Below are 6956 nucleotides of genomic sequence, written 5' to 3'. Positions count from 1 at the left end.
TTGCCCTCTTTGTCCCACGATGACCTAGTCCTCATGGTAAACTTAAAGCCAGCAGGCATGAGCTCCCATACCTTCCCCCCTCACTTCCCCAACTAGCTCCTTCCCATAACTCTATTCCCTCATTCTTCCCAGCCACAGGAGAGCTCCTGTCTCATCCAAAATCTCACCCGAAATCTACCTGTTCATCTGAATCCCTAAATTTGCCCCACTGCTCCAAAGAAAAGTGGATATACCTGACTGACTGGCTTGGGTTTAATACAAACTAATGAGAAGGCTCTATATTTTTTAATAAAGGTAATTAGTAAGTCAAACAACTGGCCCAACATCAGGCATATGTGCATCCAGGCTGACACTGCTCTGTCACTGAAGATTCGTCTGTCCCCTTTTTAATAAAGCCCATAACCTTGGCATCTTCTCAACTCATCGCTCTCCTTCCACCCGCATATTCAATCTGTCACCAAAGCCTGTCAGCTCAACCTTCACAACATCGCTAAAATCCACCTTTTCCCCTCCATTCAAACTGCTACCATGTTGATCCAAGTACTTATCTTATCTTGCCCTGACTACTGCATTTGCCTCCTCACTGACCTCCAGGTCTCCTGTCTCTCTCCACTCCAGTCCCTATTTCTCTCTGCTGCATGGATAACTTTTCAGCAAAAAAATTCAGTCCCTGTCTCCCACCCCTTAAGAACCTCCAATGGCTGCCCATCCACCTCCGAATCAAACAGAAACTCCTTGCCTTTGGATTTAAAGCACCCAATCAGCTCTCCTCATCCTACCTCACCTCACTGATCTCCTACTCCAGCCCAGTCCACATTCTCCACTCCTCTAGCACCGGCTTATTCACTGTGCCCTGATTTCATCTACCTTGCCATGGATCCCTTTTCCATATCCTCCCTCTGGCCTGAAACTCCTCTCCCTCCATATTCTCCAGAGCAACACTCCCTTCACCTTCAAAGCATTATTAAAGTCACACCTCCTCCAACAGGTCTTCCCTGTTTTTCTCAGCTCGCCCTTCCTTCTGTGTATTCTATGCCCTTAGATCTGTAGCTTTTGGCAGCATTTGATATTCATGCCACCCTCAACCCCAATACACTTATGTTCATATCTTTAAACTATGTATTATAAATTAGTTAGTTATATTAATGTCTGTCTCCTCCTCTAAACTGTAAGCTCATGAGGGGCAGGTACTATGTCTGCTAATTCTGTTATATTCTCCCAGGTGCTTAGTACAGTGGAAGTAGTAAGTGCTCAATAATTATGATTGATTGATTGCTAAGTGTTCAAAACATTAAATGGGTTGGGTCATAGGTTTATAGAGGAGAGAAGATTTCTCACCAACTGTTGAGGATTTGTCCTTCACAAATTACCGTCACTCATTATTGGCTACCCTGAAGACACAAATCAATCAATCGTATTTACTGAGCGCTTTCTGTGTGCAGATCACTGGAATAAGTGCTTGGGAGAGCACAACACAGCAATATAATAGGCACATTCCCTGTCCACAACGAGCTTACAGTCTAGACATCAAGAGATTGGCATGTGATTTTGTGATCATTTCCTCAATACTGTTCTGTTAAGTTTGCAGGTCATGACTTCTCCATTTTTTAAAATCTAGGCACTGCAGCAACTATTTTCCAAACTTATCCTTCACAAATTCTCAAAGATGGTAACCCTGTAATGACTTGAGGTCATTTGCTATTTTGGTACCTTGCTTTGCCTTAAGCTTTTTCAGGTACCAGAGAAGAATAAGTGGAGTGTTTGTCCAATAAAGCGTCTACTGAGGCCAAAAAGTCAGACTTTTGATATGTGTCAATTTGTCCTGTAGAGTAAATGATAGTACTTCAGATCAAGGCACTAAATATCATTATCATCATCATCATCATCATCCTTACTATTACTACTTATTAATGTGAATCAGGTACTCACAGTTTTCTGGATACTACCAGATTATCTGAAGGATTTTAACCATTGTGGATAGTATGTAGAGGAGGACAGCTGGCCGACTCAAGAGGATTCACAGCTGTCGCTGGGAAAACTGCCCAAATATGGGAGTAAAACAACTATAATAGTAAGAATGAGACCTTGGATTTATATATAGCACCTTCTTTATAAAGAACTCAATACATGATACGTGTTGTGTCGAGGTTATAGAAGATGAGAGCAGTCTTACTTCTGAATAGTTCAAGTAGTGCTCAACTCGACCTAAATTAAGGAAATTTAGATAAAAACTGCAACAATTCAACAAAACAGCAGTTATCAATAATGAAAAATAGTGGTATTTGTTAACTGCTTATTATGTGCCAAGCACCATACTAAACAATGGGTAGATATAATACAATTATATCAGACAGTTTTATATCAGTTTCTTTCCCACATGGGGTTCCTGGAGATAGGTCTTGTCTTGTCTGATGCTGTTGAGTTGTCCCTGACCCATAGAGACTTCATGGACATATCATTCCCAGAACACCCCACCTCTACCTGCAACCATTCTGGCAGTGTATCCATAGAGTTTTCTTGGTAAAAATACAGAAGTGATTTATCATTGCCTTCTTTCACGCAGTAAACTTGAGCCTCTGCCCCCTATTCTCTCCCATGCCGCTGCTGCCCAGCACAGGTGAGTTTTGACTTGTAGCAGATTGCTTTCCACTCGCTATCCACTGCCCAAGCTAGGACTGGAATGGGTATGCCCCTGCTTGACTCTCCCTCTCATAGCCAAGACTGGTAGAGTACTGGAAACTCTCCAGGTGTGATCCTGAGAGGAGTCTAGAGATGGGAGATGGTAGTTAATCCTCTCTTTGCAGATGAGGACAGATCCGAGGTTAGAACAAAAGTTTACCGACTCACTGTCTAGGGCTATTTTCGCTAGGCCATACTGCTTTTAAATGAGTCAATCAATCAATCAATAGTACTTAGTGAGCACCTACTATATACAAAAGTGTGATGGGAGGTTACAAGTACTTAAGTATTTAAGGGTTGGAGAGGTGGTTAACTGGCAGTGCAGAGAATATAAAGGGGATTGATTAGAAAGTAATTTGGGACAGTCTCATGAAGGAGGCATGATTTCAGGAGGATACTGAAAATGGGGAGAGCTATCAAGGTTGCAGGCTTCAGAGATGGGAAGGATGGTGGTGATGTAGTCTCTGAGAGGAGGAAGTTAGGTGGAGAAAAGGATTTAGGAGGAAAGACGAAGAGTTCCGTTTTGAATATATTGAGTTTGAGTTGCTGGCAGGCTATCTCTTTTAGAGATGTCCTGGAGGCAGGATGAAATGTGACATTGCAGAAAAAGACAGAGGTCACAGGGTTGGAGAGATACATTTAGAAGTTATCTGCATACGACAAATTTTATATATAAAATTTTGTGTATATATGTATATATACACAAAATCTTTAAATGAGTGATTGCAAAAAAATTCTTGAACTTTGTAATTCAATTTTTTTTCTCCAAGAAAAGAAAGGCAGAGGCCCTTATGCAGCTGTATGTGACAATTTTAATGATCAAGGCTAATTAATTTTAATAGCTTTCATTGTCAGTTCTAATTAATATTCTCCATCCTATTATTTCACAAAGTTCATCCCCTAAAGGCATTGAACAACTGTTCATTACGAATAACAAGGGATTTCATGCACTGAGAAGTCTTTCATCACATTCAGTGGCTAATGAAAATTATACAAGTGTTTTGAGAATTTAGATAAAAAACCAGCTGTAAATTAAGAAAACAAAATGAATGGTATGAACTTTAGTTACTAATCCAGAAGAGATCTAGCAAGCAAAGTGGTCAGCCTTTTAAAAATTCAACAAGCAATTTACCCACACAGATTATGAAGAGGAAGTAAATGAAACTCTAGTTTGAAATTTGCAATCAAAGTTCAGAAATGGAAATTTTAATCGTTTATTACCAAGGAACAGTGAGGGCTTAGGAAAATCCTGTTAAATATATTTCATCACTGACTGCAGCAATGATTGCAGTACAACCAGGCCTTCCTAAACACGAGGGTTGCATTTTAGCAAAACCTCACAAGAAAGAAAATTTACGTGGCATTTCTCACCCTCTGTCCTATGTATGAACCATTTCATGCCAAACCAAGAGGCACTGTGACCAGACAGACACATGTCATTAGAAGAATCTTCCTACTTCTGCTGTTGGTTTCTAGCCAAAATACGAATCGAAAACACCATACTGGCAGAATTTAGTGTACTTCACCGCTGCCCACTAGAGAAGCAGTGTGCCCTAATGGAAAGAGCTCCGACCTAGGAGTCAGAAGAACTGAGTACTAATCCTGCCTCCCCTTCCTGACTGATGTGTGACCTTGGGCAAATCACTAACTACTCTGTGTCTCAGTTTCCTCATGCTTAAAATAGGGAGTCAATATTTCTTTTCCCTCCCACTTAAACTAATAACAGTAATAATAATAATGGTATTTGTTAAGCAGTTACTATGTGCCAGGCACCGTACTAAGTGCCGGAGAAGATGCGAGATAATCAGGTTGGACAAAGTCCCTGTCCCACATAGAACTCCCAGTCTCAATTCCCTTTTTACAGATGAGAAAACTGAGGCACAAAGAAGTGAAGTGACTTGCCCAAGGTCACTCAGCAGACAAGTGGTTGATTTGGGATTAGAATACAGGTTCTTCTGACTCCCAGCTGGTATTTTCTCCACTAGGCCACTCAGGGCTGTGAGTCCATATGGAACAGGGACTGTGTCTGACCTGATTATCATATTGTATCTACTCCAGCGCTTAGTACAATCTTTGGTATATAGTAAGCACTTAAGTACCAAAGTTATTATTATTATTATCAGTACTAATTATTATTTTCCACCATTGCCACATCCTTCTCAGAGTACTAGACTAGAAACTGAAGGAGAGTTAGCCAAGAGTTTTCAGAAACATGCTCCGGCTTTGAAATACAACATAAAACAGTGTCCGGGGTGTTGCGTAAATATCAGGCACAGGAAAAGTGTGGAAAAACTCAGACCAATCCGTGACCTTAAACAAAGCACTGGACACAATCAACAGACTGACCACCCTGAGAAGCTCACCAAGATATTTAGACAACTCCATAACCGTAAGGCTCCTTGTGGCACAGTTGAAAGTTGAAATGAAGTCTTGTTCAAATTATTCCACATAGTCACTCCTGAGGGAGCAACAAGGCATGTGGAAACTGGTATTACAATTCTCCGGGAAACTCTTCTAACTTAACAGGCAGGCTATGGGTTGCTATTTGAAGCATCGCTCCTCATACTATCTATTTTGCCGGGCTGGTTTTGTGAGGGGAATGAACAGCAGCAATAAGCTCACTAGATTGTAAGCACCTTGAAGGCAGGGACTGTGTCCACCAACTCTACTGTGTTATATTCTTCCAACCATTTAGTGTAGTGCTCAACACACAGTAAGTGCACAATAAATATCATTGATTGGTTGATTGATAATACCCAACCTGTGAAGTGAAGAGGGGCTTCCAAAAGTAGGATGAGCCAAACCAATCCTTTAAAGACTATGAAATCAGTCAACCAATCAGTGGTATTTGTTGAGTGCTTACTGTGTGCGGAGCACTGTCCTAAGCACTAGGGAGAGTACACTACGGCAGACACAGTCCCTGCCTACAAAAAACTCGGAGTCTGAGACGGCATGTGGTCGTCAGGGAAAGAGTGTTCTCCTTGGGAAAACTTTTCTGAAAGTTCAGAAACAGAAAGAATCTAAACAACATCAGGCACACACACAAAAAAAACAGCCCAGAAAAGGATGATGTTTACATGTTTACAGTGTAGGGGGATTGGTTAGATGGCCTTCTAATAATAATTGTGGAATTTGTTAAGTGTTTACTATGTGCCAGGCACTGTACTAAGCGCTAGGGTGGATACAAACAAATCAGGTTGAACATAGTCCTTGTCCCATGTGGAGCTCATAGCGTCAATCCTCATTTTACAGATGAGGTAACTGAGATCCAGAGATGTGAAGTGACTTGCCTAATGTCAGACAGCAATGTTTTGCTGCCTGTCTACCCTCTCTAATTATGGTACTTATTAAGCATTTACTATGTGCCTGCACTGTTCTAAGCACTGGGGAAGTTACAAATTAGTCAGGTTAGATGCAGTCCCTATCCCACATAGGGCTCACACTCTTAATGTCCATTTTACAGCTGAGGAAACTGAGGCCCAGAGAAGTGAAGTGACTTGCCCAAGGTCACACAGCAGACATGTGGTGGAGCGAGAATTAGAACCCATGACCTTCTGACTCCCCGGCCCGTGTTCTATCCACTAAGCCACACTACTTCTCTAGACCGTGAGCTCATTGTGGGTAGGGAATGTGTCAGCTTATCGCTGTATTGTACTTTTCTGAGGGCTTAGTACAGTGCTCTGCACACAGTAAGCACTCAATAAATACGATGGATTGAATGAATGAATGTATGAAAGTGGTGGTGCAGGAATAGAACCCATGACCTTCTGATTCCCAGGCCTTTGTTCTATCCACTATGCCATCCCTCGTTCTCTATTATTCAGTCTAATATTGAATAATAATTGAGTAAACATAATTATAACTGAACACGAATAATAATAATTGCATGATAATATGACTGAATAACAATTATAACATAATTGAATAATTGTTCAATTATTCTATGATTCAATTACCACAATTGCAGCAATGGGTTAAACTTCCCATAAGTAGCATCATCTTCACAGAAGAGCACATATGTCGGTCAATCAATAAATCAATTAATAGAATGTATGAGCCTCGAACTATGCCCAGAGCCTCGGCCTAAGCCCACGGGAGAGGGCAGTGCAATTAGTAGATACGATCCCTGCTCTCAAGGAGCTTGTAACATATTCCTGCTGTTGCCACTGAGGAGTTTCTAGGCCCTTCTTCCAGACAAAATTACCCCCAGAACTGCCTGCAAAAGTGTTTGGATGTTCCAGAGGTGCCACCTGGATCTTAAGACCAGGAAAGCAGAG

The 6956-nt window shown here is 41.3% G+C and overlaps 1 non-coding gene across 1 annotated transcript; it reads right to left on the bottom strand.

Moving 5' to 3' along the window:
• Window positions 1–2627: 2627 nt before the first annotated feature.
• Window positions 2628–2765, bottom strand: LOC114815859. The gene has a single exon (XR_003763661.1). It is a non-coding gene; the product is annotated as a small nucleolar RNA SNORA7 (small nucleolar RNA).
• Window positions 2766–6956: the final 4191 nt, after the last annotated feature.

This window comes from Ornithorhynchus anatinus, chromosome 12, assembly GCF_004115215.2.
Source record: "Ornithorhynchus anatinus isolate Pmale09 chromosome 12, mOrnAna1.pri.v4, whole genome shotgun sequence".
Lineage (NCBI taxonomy): Eukaryota > Metazoa > Chordata > Mammalia > Monotremata > Ornithorhynchidae > Ornithorhynchus > Ornithorhynchus anatinus.
This window is presented reverse-complemented; position numbering and strand designations above follow the sequence as displayed.